The sequence below is a fragment of the Triturus cristatus genome, chromosome 4_2 (assembly GCF_964204655.1).
Source record: "Triturus cristatus chromosome 4_2, aTriCri1.1, whole genome shotgun sequence".
Classification (NCBI taxonomy): domain Eukaryota; kingdom Metazoa; phylum Chordata; class Amphibia; order Caudata; family Salamandridae; genus Triturus; species Triturus cristatus.
The window spans coordinates 35,754,678-35,771,519 of NC_140586.1; the positions used below are offsets into that span (position 1 = coordinate 35,754,678).

At 48.5% G+C, this 16,842-nt stretch overlaps 1 protein-coding gene across 6 annotated transcripts in view; it reads right to left on the bottom strand.

The window, feature by feature from the left end:
- The window catches only part of SMARCC2 (SWI/SNF related BAF chromatin remodeling complex subunit C2), a 501,863-nt gene that overhangs the window by 310,629 nt on the left and 174,392 nt on the right, over window positions 1-16,842 (bottom strand). The window lies entirely within an intron of this gene.

Genomic DNA, 16,842 nt, shown 5'->3' on the forward strand with positions numbered 1-16,842 from the left:
TCAAGACTTTACTTTTCAATTAATAATTTTAGATAAATGTTTTAGCGTCTGCTGGCGGACTAAGTTATGTTGTTTCCATCGCGCTAGAAGCCTCAATGTACATGTACTTTACAAACAAAAACAATTTGCTTACTTCACATTTTGCCAACAGTATGAGTGGCCTACTAAGGGCATACAAATCTACAAAATGTATTTTAAGCCATTTCTCGCAATGTAAAATTCCATCAACTCGTAGCTGCGTCCCCACCCACCAATCAGTAGAAGGAACTGGTATTCCAGACAAGTTATTTCCTACTGTACAGTAAGAACAGAGGAATCAGCGACAACTGCTTCAACACAACCAATAGCTGATGCACCCTTTACCCTCTCAATACTGTCATATCAAGCTGTCCCAATCACTGTGCTCCTCACTCAACTGGAACCAAAGTTAACTAACATACACGTGCAAAGGCAAATAATAATGGTGGTACTGGCGTTTTCCTTGAAGACACCAAACCAGATGCTGAATTGTAGACTATCTGTAGACTTCGGTAACATTAATTAAAGCTGAGGATCTCTGACAAAGTTCTCCGTAGGGCTTTACAGTCATGAATCCTAGCAGCAATGCAGTAAAAAATGGCATGGAGTGACTTACACAAGAAATCGAAAAGCATTCAGATACCCTAAAATCATTTCACGACCTTTGTTACAACATCTGGCATAGAATGAGCAAGCACTCTACTCAGGTGTATATTATAGTCTCAGACTGATAAGATATGTTCACAGATAAAGGAAAAAAGAGCAATGAGCACTACATGAAGTGTACTCTATTACAAATAGATAATAAACAGTACTAATCTTGGATGATGGTAGTTGTGGAACCCACCGATGAACCTTGCCCCATTAAGTAGGAGTGTTTCAACTTATACAAGTACATGAATGTATGGTATTAGAGGTTTGGCACCTTCTTCCAGGTGTGTTATGCTCCTTGTATGTCTGCATGTTTATGGCTAGTGTACAACGGTCCTCTAACTCCTCTCACAACCTCTTTAGTGTGTTAGCTACCTATGTTATACCGGCCATGTATGAGCGAGAGAACTGTGTGATGTTCCCTCTGCTAGAGCCATCTGCCCTTTACTTAATCTATGCATTAAGGAACGCCGTGCTGCTCCTGTCCATGCTGTACCACTGTAGTGCTGTGAGGCGCAACATAAACCTTTCCTCTACACAAAAGACAAAACAACTTGTGTTGCCAATGCCGGTTTTAATGCATGATGTGAATGAAAGAGTAAACCCTCACAAAATATATGAAAATTGATTCTTTTTGTTTTATGTGTGAATTAAGCAGTTTTTGAAGTGGACTAGATGAATTTGTAACATTTTACAATATATCGGACAAGTGGCTCCATTTCATATACAACCTCTTCAAACTATTCCGGATATTTTAGCCAACATCATATTTGTTCTGGGGTTTTGAATCCATAAAGAAAAGTGTTATGACAAAAATACAAGCCCCACATTGCAATATGCTGTTGGCCGGAAAGAGAGGAATGGCTGATATGTCATAGTCCGGTGCACTGGAACTATGCGATTGTGCGTCCGCTGTGTTTTCTGTACAATCATAGATTTGCAGCACATGCACACAATCCACCATCTTCTGCACAATTTGCAGATTTTGACTAGCTCATACAGATCTAAACTTACTAAAAACCTTACTATGTGTGCTGCCACGCAGTGGCAGGCAGTGTCACGCAGAGGAAGGTCACCTTTCAGTTGCTGATTACTGTATTTAGCTGTTAAACCTATATTGATGAGGTGAAATATTTGCTCCTACAGTGTTAATGTGTAAAAACTAAAACGTAGTGAAGTAATACCCCTTCAAAAGGTGCTGCATTAAAGCAATACATTTTGCCTTTTCTTGCAGCCTAATTTAGTAAACAATGCCACATTATGTGACCCTCCTTTAACCTCTTCGATGCCGATGACGGAACGGTTCCGTCATGCACGCCGGTTGGGCTGTGCTTATGACGGAACCGTTCCGTCATGGCCCCGCCCGCGCTCAGATCTTTCAGCACTGCGCGGGAATCCGCGCAGCGCTGAAGAGGTTAACAAAGAATTCCAGTGGCCCTGGTCATGGTGCATGCCACAGACCAGTGAAATGCAAAATAAAATGTTTAGCCTTTTTTCTTGAGGGTTCACAGCCCAGTGAGTAAGACGGCAGAGGGAATATGCTACTTACCAGTATGCATCTGTTCTTGGCATGTAGAGCTGCAGATCTACACACTTGTGCATAGATCGCCATCTGGTGTTGGGCCCGGATGTTTGCAGATGTTTTTCCTCTTGGAAAGTCTTTGGAAGTCATGAGGTCGGTGACTCCTCCTTTGGATCGTATTGCGCATGGGCTTCGGCCCCATCCTCAGATTGTTTTTTGCCAGCAGGGAAAGATGGAGCGTAGTAACAACAGTGAAGAAAACCATGTGTGTTGTATCTAAATAAGATAGACTGGAACAGATACTGGTAGCCGGGTGGGCGTGTGTAGATCTGCAGCTCTACATGCCAAGAACAGATGCATACTGGTAAGTAGCATATTCCGTTCGAAGCATATGAGCTGCAGATTACACACTTGTGCATAGATTATATAGCAGTACCCACCCTTAGCGGCGACCACCCGTATCTGTTGCAGTGGTTTGAAATAATGTTTTGAGTACAGCCTGGCCCACACTAGCCTGCTGCTTAGTTTGCACATCTACACAATAGTGTTTAGTGAAAGTGTGCGGTGTTGACCATGTAGCTGCTCTGCAGATATCATCTAATGGGATGTTCCCTAAAAATGCCATTGATGCCCCTATTATGCGTGTAGAGTGGGCTTTAGGGGGAACGGAAAGCGTTTGTTTTGCTTTGTGGTAGCAAATCTGAATGCATTTGACAATCCACCTAGCTATTCCCGACTTGGAGATGGGGTTGCCCTTGTGTGGTGGAGAGAAAGAGACAAAGGAATATGCTACTTACCAGTATGCATCTGTTCTTGGCATGTAGAACTGCAGAGCCACACACTTAGGATAAGATCGCCATCTGGTGTTGGGCTCGGATGATTGCAGGTTGTTGTTGTCTTCGGAAGAAGCCTTTTGGTCACGAGATAGGTGACTCCTCCTCTGGACAACAGTGCGCATGGGCATCCACTCCATCCTCAGATTGTTTTTTGCCATGATGGGAAATGGAGTGTATAAGAAGAAAGAGAAAGGATGTCCATGTGTAATGTCTAATTAAGACAATGCTGGAACAGATACAGGTCCCGGGGAGGCGGGTGGGCGTGTGTGGCTCTGCAGCTCTACATGCAATAGAACAGATGCATACTGGTAAGTAGCATATTCCGTTCGAGGCATATGAGCTGCAGATCACACACTTAGGATAGACTATATAGCAGTGTCTCCCCTAGCGGTGGTCACCTGTATCCGTTGCAGCAGTTTGGAATAGAGTTTTTAGGACAGCCTGGCCTACTGAAGCTTGTTGTTTGGATTGCACATCAACACAGTAATGTTTAGTGAAGGTGTGTGTGGTAGACCATGTGGCTGCTTTGCAAATATCTTCTAAGGGAATGTTCCTTAAGAATGCCATGGAAGCCCCTATTTTACGCGTGGAGTGCGCCCTAGGGGGAACTGTAAGAGTGCGTTTAGCTTTTTGGTAACATATCTGGATACATTTAACTATCCACCTGGCTATACCTGATTTGGAAATGGGGTTGCCTTTATTTGGTGGAGTGAAAGCAACAAACAGCTGTTTGGTTTTGCGAAAAGGTTTGGTTCTGTCGATGTAATAAAGCAAGGCTCTTTTAACATCTAAGGTATGAAGGGCCCTCTCAGCTACTGAGTCTGGATTAGGGAAGAAGACTGGTAGCTCGACTGATCGGTTAAGATGGAAAGGGGAAATGACTTTAGGTAGGAATTTTGGGTTTGTCCTAAGAACCACTTTGTTACGATGTAGTTGTAGGAATGGTTCTTCAAGAGTTAAGGCTTGTATTTCACTTACCCTTCGCAGGGATGTGATTGCGATAAGGAAAGCCACTTTCCATGTTAGGAACTGCAGTTCGCATTTATGCTTAGGTTCAAATGGAGGACCCATGAGCCTTGTTAGAACAATGTTTAGATTCCACACTGGGGAAGGTGGTAATCTTGGAGGAATAATCCTTTTGAGACCTTCCATAAAGGCTTTGATGGCTGGTACCTTAGAGGGACAGGTGTTGTCTATTTTGTAAGTAGGCTGCTAAGGCTGCTAGGTGTAGACGTATGGAGGAATACGTTAAATTGCATCTTTGCAAGTGTAGTAAATAGCAAATAATGTTTTGGATGGAAGCATCCAGTGGACGTATATCATTGTTAGTGCAGTAAATGGCAAATCTTTTCCATTTTGCAGCATAACACGCCCTAGTAGTAGGTCTTCTAGCTTCTTTTATGATATTCATACAGTCTGGTGGGAGGTTGAGGTAACCGAACTCTAAGACTTCAGGAGCCAGATTGCCAAGTTCAGTTGCTGTGGATCTGGGTGTCTGATTTCTCCATGGTTCTGGGTTAATAGGGCCGGGGAAAGGCGCAATTTTTGATGTGGAACTAGCGATAGTTCCAGAAGTGTCGTGAACCAGGGTTGACGTGCCCAAGTGGGAGCTACTAGGATCAGTTTTTAGCGACTGTTGTTTGAGCTTGCGTACCACAAATGGAATGAGTGGGAGAGGCGGAAAAGCGTACGCAAATCTGCCTGACCAGTTCATCCATATTGCATTGCCCTTCGACTGTGGGTGTGGAAACCTGGCGGCAAAGGTTGGGCATTTTGCATTTGTGTGTGGCGAACAGGTCTATGTCTTGTTGGCCCCATTTTTGGAAGAATGGGAATAGGACTTTGGGGTGTAATTCCCATTCGTGGATTTGCTGTGTCTAACGACTTAGGAGATTGGCAACCTGGCTGTGAACCCCTGGAAGGTGTTCCGCTAGCAGGTAGATGTTTTGGGGCAATGCCCATCTCCAGATGTTCTGTGCGAGTTGGGACAGTTGGAGAGAATGTGTCCCCCCCCCCTGCTTTTGTATGTAATACATTGTCGTCATGTTGTCTGTGCGGATGAGGACAGTTTTGTTCTTTAGATGTACTTGAAAGGATTTCAGTGCTAGGAACACTGCTAGAAGTTCTAGGTGATTGATATGGAGCAGTTTTTGTTGAGTGGTCCATCTGCCCTGAGTGGTGTGTTGAAGGAGGTGGGCTCCCCACCCTGTGAGAGATGCGTCGGTGGTCAGCACTACTTGTGGAAGAGGCTCTAAGAACGGTCGCCCTTTGGACAGGTTGATGGTGTTCCACCATTTGAGTGAACGAAGTGAGCGACTGTCCACCAACACCAGATCGGTAAGTTGTCCGTGAGCCTGGTTCCACTGTTGTGCTAGACATTCTTGCAAGGGACGCATTTGAAGTCGTGCGTGGGGTACGATGGAGATGCATGACGCCATCATGCCTAACAGTTGCATAAACACTCTTGCTGGAAGAGAGTGTTGAGTTTGAAATTTTAAGATGAGGTTTTGTATGTTGGCTATCCTGGCTATGCTGGGATAAGCTATGGCCTTGGACGTATTTATGGTGGCTCCCAGATATTGATGTATGTGGGAGGGTTGCAGTTGAGATTTGGGATAGTTGATGGTAAATCCCAAGTCGTGTAGGGTTTGAATAGTGCGGTGAGTGTGGAGAACGCATTTGTCGAGAGTATTGGCTTTTATGAGCCAATCGTTAGAGATACGGGAAGACATGGATGTGTTGTCTCCTGAGATGCGCTGCCACTACTGCTAAGCATTTGGTGAATACCCTGGGTGCAGTTGTTACTCCGAATGGGAGGACTGTAAACTGATAGTGCTGTCCGTCTACCACAAATCTTAGATACTTCCTGTGAGCGGGATGCATGGGGATGTGAAAGTATGCGTCCTTGAGGTCCAATGTGGCAAGGAAGTCGCCTTGTTGAAGTAGTGGGAGGACTTGTTGGAGAGTGATCATATGGAAGTGATCTGAGTGTATGTACTGGTTTAGTAGTCTGAGGTAGAGTATGGGTCTTAAAGTCTCGTCCTTTTTGGGAATTAGGAAGTATAAAGAATATACTCCTGTACCCTGATGTTGGAGTGGAACTGGTTCTATTGCGTGATTTTGAAGCAAGGACCGAATTTCCTGTTTGAGGAGTGTAAGATGGTGTAGTGACATTGGACGGTGTTTGGGTGGTATGTGTGGGGGGGGTGTTTGTGAGTTCGAGGCAGTAACCAAACTGGATAATTTTTCTTACCCACTTGTCTGTTGTGATGGAATTCCAGACAGGTAGGAACTGTTGGAGTCTTCCCCCGACTGGAGTGGAATGGTCTGGGGGGAGTGGGGGCAAGTCACTGTTTAGTGGCTGGAGAGGTGCGGGTGTTGGTATTGCCCCGTCCTCGGCCCTTGGTATTGTTTCCCCTATATCCTCCTCTAAAATATCCTCTGTTAGGGGATGTTTGTGCGGAGGTTTTGAAAGTGGAAGAGGTGTCTGTTCCCACATTTTTGGAGGCTCCCCTGTAAAAGGAGCGTCGAAAGGAGCCTCGGGGTTGTGGAGACTGTAATGCTCCCATTGATTTAGCAGTCTCGTTATCTTTCTTCATCTTCTCTAGTGCGGTGTTTACTGCGGGTCCAAATAGTTGCTCATGGTTGAGCAAGAATGGTTGTTTGTACTTCCGGCTTAAAGCCTGAAATACGTAGCCATGCGTGGCGTCTAAGTAGTATGCTTGTGTTGACCGCCCTAGAGGCAGTGTCCGCTGCGTCTAATGCACATTTGATTGATGCATTAGATATCAGTTTTCCCTCTTGGATGAGGTCATTGGCCTGGGATTTGTACTGATCTGGCAGGTGTTGTAAAAGATCTTCTAGCTGATCATAATGAGCCCTATCATATCGGGCTAATAGGGCTTGTGTATTGGCAATACGCCAATGGTTAGCAGCTTGTGCTGCAACTCTTTTACCCGAGGCCTCTAATAGCTTGGACTCTTTGTCCGGGGCGGTGTGTCTCCTGTTGTTTGGGAGTTAGCCCGCTTTCGTGCGTTTGATTAAAACGACTAAAGAGTCTAGAGGGAGCTGTGCCTTAATGTACGCGGGATCTTGTGGGGCGGGTCTATATTTTTTTTCAATTCGGGGGTTAAGAACCCTATGTCTAACAGGGTCTTTAAAAACCTCAGTGGCGTGTTTTATGACCCCTTTAATCATGGGCAAGATCTGAACTGATTTTTGCAACTGCTCACATGTGTCAAGAAAAAGTCCTCTTCAGGTGTATCTGAGTGCATGGTGACGCCATGGAACAGTGCCGCCCTGTTTATTAGCTGTCCAAACCCTAGGTGGTCATCAGGAGGGGAGGGTTTGGAGGGTATGTAGTGGGATCGGGAATGTCAGGTAAAGGGTAAGCCCAGTCATCTAAGGGTGCCGTATCCGGGAGTGTGAAAGGATCATTAAGGTCATCCGGGTCTCCCCCTCCCCCTAAATCATCATCATCATCCTGTGGAGGTGGTGTAGGTGAAGGAGATGGTAGAGGAGAAGGAGGTGGGGGCAGAGGGGTTGGGATGAGAGGTGATATAGGAGAGGAAGGACAAATGGGTGAGGTGGCAAAGTCCTTCTTCTTTATGGGAACTGGAGGAGGTGTTGTGTCCAGCTTCCTTTTCTTGTATGGCACAGCAGTGACATGTCCGGTTTTTGGATTGATATAAATCCTTTTTTGCGTGGGATCCGGGCGAAAAAGTTCTTCATTGTCCGAAAGTGGCTTTGGTGCGGACTTTTTCGGTTCCGATCTATGTTTTGGGGCATCGGTAGAGTCTTTGTGGACTTTTTTCGGTACAGAGGATGGTTTCGGTGCCGAAGAACGTTTCGGTGCCGGTGGAGACTTTGGTGCCGAAGAGCGTTTTGGTGCCAGTGGAGATTTAGGTACCGAAGAGCGTTTTGGTGCCGGTGGAGATTTCGGCCTCGATGGTCTCGGAGCCTGCTTCGGTGCTGAGAGGTGTTGAGTCTTCGGTGCCGAAGGTATTGTGGGCACAATAACATGTGGTTTGTTCGAGCCCGAGCCACCTCCAGGCTTATATTTCTTCGGAGCCGGGCCCGAGGGCGGGGCTTCTGAAGACGATTTTTGGTCGAGACTGGGGCCAGCTGGCGGAGTCTTGACCAATGTCTTTTTTGGGGGCGGGTTGGGGTAGGGGCACTGGTACTCACTCGTTGCCCCGGAGTGATGAGGTCATCAGACTCGTCCGCTTCGGATACGATTTGGAGGTCTTCGGAATCGTCTTCCGGGACATCCTGGGCAAAGATGTCCTCTGGTTCTGGAGCTGGTCTGGCCATGATATGGCGTCGAGCTCTTTGGTCCCGGATGGTTTTCTTGGAACGGAATGCGGCGCAGGCTGGACAGTTGGATTCGTTATGTTCCGGCGAGAGGCACAGGTTGCAGACCTCGTGGTGGTCACTGTGGGGGAACTTTGCTCCACATTGGGGGCATTTTTTAAAAGGTGTCCTTTCCATGAGCCGTATCCGGAAACGGTCCGATGGGATTTCGACGTAGAGTTGTAAAGGTTGTTAGTTTCGAAAGCTGGATTTTCAGAAGTTTTCAGCCGGAGTGGAAAAGTTCATCCGAACCCAATGGCGGAAAAAAACAATCTGAGGATGGAGTGGATGCCCATGCGCACTGTTGTCCAGAGGAGGAGTCACCTATCTCGTGACCAAAAGGCTTCTTCCGAAGACAACAACCACCTGCAATCATCCGAGCCCAACACCAGATGGCGATCTTATCCTAAGTGTGTGATCTGCAGCTCATATGCCTCGAACCAGCTGTTTGGTCTTGCGGAAAGGTTGTGTTCCCTGTATGTAGTAGAGTAAGGCTGTTTTGACATCTAGTGTGCTCTTTCTGCAACGGTTTGTGGTTGCGAGAAGAAAACTGGTAGTTCTACCGCTTGGTTTATGTGAAAGGGAGAAATGACTTTAGGGAGGAAATTTGGGTTGGTACGGAGAACAACCTTGTTATGGTGCATTTGCAGAAAAGGTTCTTGAATGCTAAGTGCTTGTATTTCACTGACCCTTCTGAGGGAAGTGATGGCTACAAGAAAAGCGGTTTTCCATGTTAGGAATTGGAGTTCACATTTGTGCAGAGGTTCGAAGGGAGGCCCCATTAGCCTGGTGAGAACGATGTTTAGGTTCCACACAGGTGAGGGTGGCAGTCTGGGTGGAATTATCCTTTTATGGCCTTCCATGAAGGCTTTAATGGCAGGTACTCTAAAAAGTGATAGATGTTGCCTGTTTTGCAGATAAGCTGCTATGGCTGTGAGGTGCAGTCTAATAGACGTATAGGCTAGATTGCATCTTTGCAGGTGTAGTAAATAGCCTATGATGTGTTGAATGGACACATCTAGGGGATTGATGGTATTGTTGAAACAGTAGACAACAAAACTTTTCCACTTGGCGGCGTAGCACGCTCTAGTGGTGGGTCGCCTAGCTTCTTTGATGACGTTCATACAGTCAGGGGGGAAGATTGAGGTAACCAAATTCTAGGATTTCAGGAGCCAGATCGCTAGGTTGAGATGAGCTGGGTCCGGGTGTCTGATCTCTCCATGGTTCTGGGTTAGGAGGTGTGGAGAGAGGTGTAACTTTTGGTGCGGTACAACAGATAATTCCAGCAGTGTGGTGTACCACGGCTGTCTGGCCCAAGTTGGAGCTACTAGTATGAGAGTGAGGGAGTGTTGTTGTAGTTTGCGCACCACTTATGGAATGAGTGGGAGAGGCGGAAAAGCGTACGCAAATTTGCCTGACCAGTTCATCCATATCGCATTGCCTTTGGACAATGCGTGTGGATATCTGGCGGCGAAGCTTGGGCATTTGGCGTTTTCGTGGGTGGCGAAGAGGTCTATTTATGGATGCCCCCACAGTTGAAAGTACGGGTGAAGAACTTGTGGATGTAGTTCTCACTCGTGGATCTGTTGTGCCTGTCTGCGGAGTAGATCGGCCATAGTGTTTTGGACTCCTGGGACAGGTTGGGCCAGGAGAAAGATTTTCTGGGGTATGGCCCATCTCCAAATACTCTGCGCTAGCTAAGAGAGCTGTGGAGAGTTTGTGCCGCCTTGTTTTTGAATGTAGTACATGACTGTCATGTCTGTGCGGACTAGGACTGCCTTGCCTGAAATCTGTGTCTGGAAGGATTTCAGGGCTTAGAATATTGCTAGTAACTCCAGATGATTGATGTGGAGTAACTTTTGTTGAGGTGTCCATCTGCCCTGCATTTTGATGTAACAGGTGAGCTCCCCAGCCGGAGAGCGATGCGTCCGTTGTCAGTATTATCTGAGGAACCGGTTCCAGGAACGGTTTCCATTTGGAAAGATTTTTGGTGGTCCACCACTGCAGAGAGCGATGGGTACGACCGTCTACCAACACCAGATCTGTTAATTGATCTTGGGCCTGGTTCCATTGGTGCGCTAAGCACTCTTGGAGAGGACGCATCTTGAGTCTTGCGTGAGGTACTATGAATATGCAAGAGGCCATCATCCCGATTAGTTGCATAAACACTCGAGCTGGAAGGGAGTGTTGTGCTATAAATTTTGCGCGTAGAGCCTGAATGCTTGTGATCCTGGCCGGACTGGGGTAGGCTAGCGCTTTCGAGGTGTCTATGGTGGCACCGAGGTATTGTTTTACGTGGGACGGTTGCAGATGGGACTTTGCGTGGTTTACTGTGAAGCCCAGTTGGTGAAGTAGTTGGATCGTGGCATGCGTGTGTTGTACACACTGGTTGTATGAGCTGGCTTTTATTAGCCAGTTGTCTAGGTATGGGAAGACATGGATGTGTTGTCTCCTGAGGTGTGCTGCCACGACTGCTAGGCACTTGGTTTATACCCGTGGTGCTGTTGTGACTCCGAATGGGAGTACCTTAAATTGGTAGTGTTGGTTGTCCACTACGAATCTGAGGAACTTCCTGTGAGCGTGGTGTACAGGAATGTGGAAGTAAGCGGCCTTTAGGCCTAAAGTGGCCAGGAAGTCGTTTTGGGAGAGCAGGGGAAGTACCTGCTGAAGTGTTACCATGTGAAAATGGTCCGAGTGTATGTATGCGTTTAGGGGCCGGAGGTCTAGGATGGGCCGTAGAGTCTCGTCCCTTTTTGGTATAAGAAAATATAGGGAGTAAACCCCCAGATTTCATTGGTTGGTAGGAACGTGTTCTATCGCCCCTTTTTGTAGGAGGGAGATTACCTCCTGCTTTAGTAATTCTAGATGTTCCTGTGACATTGGCCGTTGTCTGGGTGGAATATTTGGGGGGTAGACATTAGCTCTAGGCAGTAGCCTGACCGAATTATTTGTGTCACCCATTTGTCTGAGGTGATGGTAGCCCAGACATGAAGGAAATTTTGGAGTCTGCCCCGACCGGAGTGGGATGGTCTGGGGGGAGTGGAGGGAAGTCATTGGGCAGGTGTAGGGGCAGAGCGGGCGGTGTTTGTTTTGCCTCTGCCTTTATTATTGTGGTCCCTGTAGCCGCCTCTTTGGTAACCCCTTGTGAAGGTGGATTGGGTAGGAGCTTTGTATGACGTGGAAGCGGTATCAGAGGAGTAGCCTCTGGATGTGCTCTGAAAGGAGGAACGGCGAAAGGAGCGCCTGGGAGTGTGTGATTGTAAGGCCCCCATAGATTTGGCCGTGTCGGTGTCTTTTTTCATTTTTTCTAGGGCCTCATCCACTTTTGGGCCGAACAGATGTTCCTGGTTAAATGGATGGTTCAGGATGGAAGCTTGCACTTCTGGTTTAAATCCTGAGCCAGGCATGGCGGCGGCGGAGGACGCTAGTATTGATGGCCCTGGAGGCGGTGTCTGCTGCATCTAGGGCACAACAGATGGAGGTATTAGTGATGATTTTACCCTCCTGAATTAACTAGTTTGCCCTGTTTTTGTATTTGTCAGGGAGGTGTTGCATTATGGCTTCTAACTCGTCATAATGGGCCCTGTCATATCTAGCCAGTAACGCTTGTGTATTGGCGATATGCCATATGTTGGCAGCTTGTGATGCAGTGCGCTTGCCGGAGGCGTCCAAAGTTTTGACTCTTTGTCCGGTGGTGGTGCATCGCCTGACATCTGGGAGTTGGCCCTCTTCCGTGCTGTGGATACTACCAGGGAATCTAGGGGTGCTGGCCCTCTGATGTAGGAGGGATCTGTAGGGGTGGCTTTGCATTTTTTGTCAATGCGCGGTTTAATATCCCTGGCTCTGACTGGGTCTTTAAAGACCTCTGGCGCATGTTTTAGAACTCCTTTGAGCATGGGCAGTATGGAGGTGGCCCTATGCGTGGTGTCGAAAGTATCGAGGAGGAAATCCTCCTCCACAGGGTCGGTATGTAAATCTACCCCGTGATAGTGTGCCGCCCTCTGGAGTAAATGGTTGAACCCCAATGAGTCTTCAGGTGGGGATGGTCTCGAAGGATAGAGATCCTCGTGTGGGACGTTAGGGATGTCGGGGTTGTTATAATCGTCCCATGGGTCTGGGGAGCCTGTGGGAGTGGGGTCTCCTGTAGGTAAATCATGGGGCACGTCCACCATGTCATCATCTGTATCGGCATGATCATCGTCATCCGGAGGGGGTGTTGGGGAATGATGAGGAGGGGGTGGAGAAGGTGGAGGGGGAGAAGGTAGAAGAGGTGGGGAAGGCATTCTGAAAAGTGATGTAGCAGGGTCCTTCCTCTTTGGATGTGGAGCTGGGTTAGGTTTTTCCAGCTGTCTCTTTTTGATGCTAAGCATCAAATGTCCGGTTTTGGGATCCTTGGTCAATGTCTTTTGCAAGGGATCCGGTGTAAAGAGATCTTCTGAAGGTGTTTTATCCGTCGGCGCCGTTGATTTTCTGGCTTTAATGTCCTGTTTGGAAGTATGCGGCTTGGAAATGGCTTTTTGTTTGCTCGGTGCCGATGGCCTTGTGTACTTTTGTCGGTTCCGAAGATGGAGTTGGTACCGAGGAGGTGGAACTGGTTTTCGTCACCGAGTGTTTCGGTATGGGGCTCGGTGACGAAGAGGAGGCCATTTTCTTTTTTGGTGTCGGTGCGGAGGAGTGTTTGTTGGCACAGATGGTGGGCTGGCTCGATCCCGAGCCGCCGGAAGGCTTAATCGGCTTCTTTACCGGTCCCGAAGGTACGGTGTGAGAAGCAGTGTCTTTGGTCTTACCTAGGCCCGGAGGCGAAGGCGTGACCGAAGCCTTTTTCGGTGCCGGCGAGAGTGTTGGGGGGGGGGGCAAATCGGTACTCACGACCCTCTGTGCCGGGGTGATGTCCTCCACATCTGAATCGTCGGCTTCGGAGGCGCTGACGAGGCCCTCGTCGGTGTGGTGTTCTTCCGGAGCATCGACGCCCTCTCCGAAAATGCCATCTGGAATCGACGTCGACGAGTGCGCCATGGTCCTTCTTGGTCTTCGGTCCCGAATCGTTTTCTTGGACCGGAAGGACTTACACGCCGGACAGTCTCGAGCCTCGTGTTCAGGGGAGAGGCAGAGATTACATACTTCGTTGAGATCGGTGTGGGGGAATTTGGACCCACAGAGGGCACTTCTTGAAGGGAGTCCTTTCCATGAGCCAGGACCGGAGCTTTGGTAGGCCCGAAGGCCGGCGTCGACGACTGGAATCGAAGGTGTTGATCGATGAGAGCCGCGTCGAGTGTGGAGATCGCGATAGAAACAATACCGCAAATTGGGGTGAGGATTGCGTGTCGATTGAACTGGAAACCTGTTTGGAACCGGAGCGCGAAGATCACATCCGAGCCCGATGGCAGAAAAAAAACAATCTGAGGATGGAGCCGAAGCCCATGCGCAATACGATCCAAAGGAGGAGTCGCTGACCTCGTGACTTCCAAAGACTTTCCAAGAGGAAAAACAACTGCAAACATCCGGGCCCAACACCAGATGGCGATCTATGCACAAGTGTGTAATCTACAGCTCATATGCCTCGAACATGCCCTTTCAAATGCAAATAGTAACATCTCACTGCCAATGGGCTAACATTAGCACAGCTTGGTGAAAAAAATACATCGTATTACAAAAACATTGTTTAACCGAACAATTTGAGCAGCAGAGACAATACTGAAGGAAAACCAAAGTGCTGACAATCCTCTTCCTGAGCGTCTGTGTCCCTGCCTTGAAATTGTGCAGCATGGGCTGCCTGCAAGGGGCCGCCAGTGGTGGCTGCCTACCACTGCCTCAACTGTAGTGCTGCTCCGGTCAGTCTGCTGCAGCAAGAGGGAGCTGCCGCCCAAAGGTCTAGTTTCGTATACACATTTACAGAAATGATTGACTTCACTCCTGCTCTTTCATGCTTATCCTCCTAGGATTATAGTAATCTTTCCGCTTTGCTCTCACTCTTTCTATGCATATAATTGCAATTGCCCATAAGTGAAGGTTTCAACTTCCAAACGTTTTGTTAGCTTCTTTTTATCCATTTTTGCATGTCTACATTCTTCAGACCAAACTTGTATTATCACCCCAAGACCCCCCGGATCATCCCTGGTTTTAATTTCTTTGTAGTTCTTGACACCAAGCACTAACCTTCCTTATGCTCACACTTCACACTTTCATTTATCTTCTCTACAGAGATGTGGAATTCCTATAGCCCGATGCCCGGGACATATTGTTTGGGGTTAAGTCCAACAAGTTTTCATGTGTATTTTGTCCTTGGGACAAGTAGGCCCAACCCCTGCAGCACAAACCCTTTGGCTGACAGTTTGCAGTACCACATTATGGATCAGGGAAGGGCACTGCCTGCAGTTAAGGTAATATGTGTGTCCATTTCTTAATACTGTTCAAACTTGTATGTATGGTTCATTAATTGAAAACCTTTATTATTAGGGTGAGCGCACAAAGTAAATGTTGTAGCTGACTGTACTACTGACAGTGGTTCCAGTATAAAAATGTGTACACACGTTTTCAAAGTTTAGCAATATGAGGCTATGTATAATGCTCACAGAATGCTCTCTGATTTGATGCAAATATTTGCAGAAGCTTGAAAGCAAGATTGATGATTCTTTGCTTCCAAAATAAAATGCTCATAAAAAATGAAAGCTTCGCAAATGTGCCCATATGTGTGAGAAAGTGCCATCTTTCTCGCATGGTATGCCCCCACTTTTTGCTGAACTGCTGATGTACTTTGACTGAGTGTGCCCTGGGCTCCTGCCAATCAGGTACCCAGGGCCTATGTTCCTTCCCTAAAACTGTGTCGAAGCCCAAACCAAATTGGCATCTCTGGCCACATGTCAGCCCCTGGTAAATGGTACACTAGGTACCCAGGGCCTTGTGACCAGAGAAGGCCCCTAAGGGCTGCAGCACTTATTGTGCCACCCTTAGAGGCCCTGTACCCTGACACACACACACTGCCCTGGCAGGCTGAGTGTTTGGGTGCAGAACAAAACAGAGTCGACATGGCCATGCCCACAACACACACTGCCCTGGCATACATCAGCCACCCCTCTAGCTGGGTGCCCTATGCCAGTGGTGTGGGCACAGGTGCATGAGCCCTGTGCCCCTACAGTACCCAGGTCCATTCCTGGGCACTGTAAGTGCAGTGCTGCCATTAAGAGTATATGGTGCTGGGTGGTCGTCAACACGAACTCCACAGCACCATGATGGCAACAATGAAGACTGAGAAGTTTGGTATCAACCTTCTCAGCACATTAAACCTGCACTGATGCCAGTGTGGGATTTAATGTACAATGCACGACAGAGGGCATCTTAGAGATGTCCCCTGAACCTAACCTACAATCCACGTCTTCTCTGAGGGGCTGCCTAGGCTGCCACACAGCAGACATGTTGCCGGAGCCCTGGGTAGAGCACCATCCGCTCTCCTGGGCCTGCAACAATGCAGATCCTGGGCGAGGTGCTAGGTCTCCTCCCCCACGATGGGCAGGGGAAGCTTCAAAGGCATGCCACCTTTTGTGAGCTTCTCTAGGCCACTTGCTGTACTCAGCAACTGGCCCCTACCGGTTCTGACCCCCACTCTGGTGGGAAGACTGGCCGGAAACTCCAAGTAAGGAAAGGGGCTGTGTCAGCCTCTGCCAACCCCACCCCTCAGGTGGGAGAGGTGAGGTGAAGCAAATCTCCGGGCTCTCGCCATCTTGAAGATGAGAAGCCCTGCCCAATCAGGACTAGGCTACTGCCCCTCCCACAGGAGAGTGGCAGGATAGGGGGTGTACCCACCCCAGGGAAGGGACCCATCGGTCCCTGCCCTTTACCTACCTGTAACGCCCCTAAATTCAGTATTTAGGGGCACCCTTAACCTTCCTTCCTCAGATCCAGATTCCGAAACAGCAAAGAAGATCAAGAGACAAGACCACCTGCCATGCAGCTGCTCACAAGAGAAAGACACCAACTGCTTTGGCCCCAGCCCTACCGGCCTGTCGACCCTCGAACCAGCTCCTGCTAAACCCTGGCATCTCCAGTGGCCAGCAACCTCACAAATCCTGGAGGACCTGGCTACCTTGTGATTCTAAGCAACCGAGACTCCCACGAGCAGTGGTACTGCTCAAAGCAAGTAACTGACCCCTGGCATCTGCCAGGAACCGCGAACCCTGCACACTCTGCACCCGCCAAGCCTGGCCTGTGCTGGAGTGAACAAAGACCCCGAGGACGTCCCCCCAGCGACTGTGACCCCGAATCCAGCATCCAAGGACCCACCTCGACACTCCTGAAGACGCCTGCAGCCTCAGAACCAGGGACCCCTCCAACCGCGACCAACCGAGGGTAAGATTTCCCGACACCAAAAGGCACCCCGGCGCCCTACAGCCCCCTGTGCCCAACTCCTGGGTGCCTACCTATCCTCCAACTACCCAACTTACCTCTCAAAGTGGTGGTCACACCTGA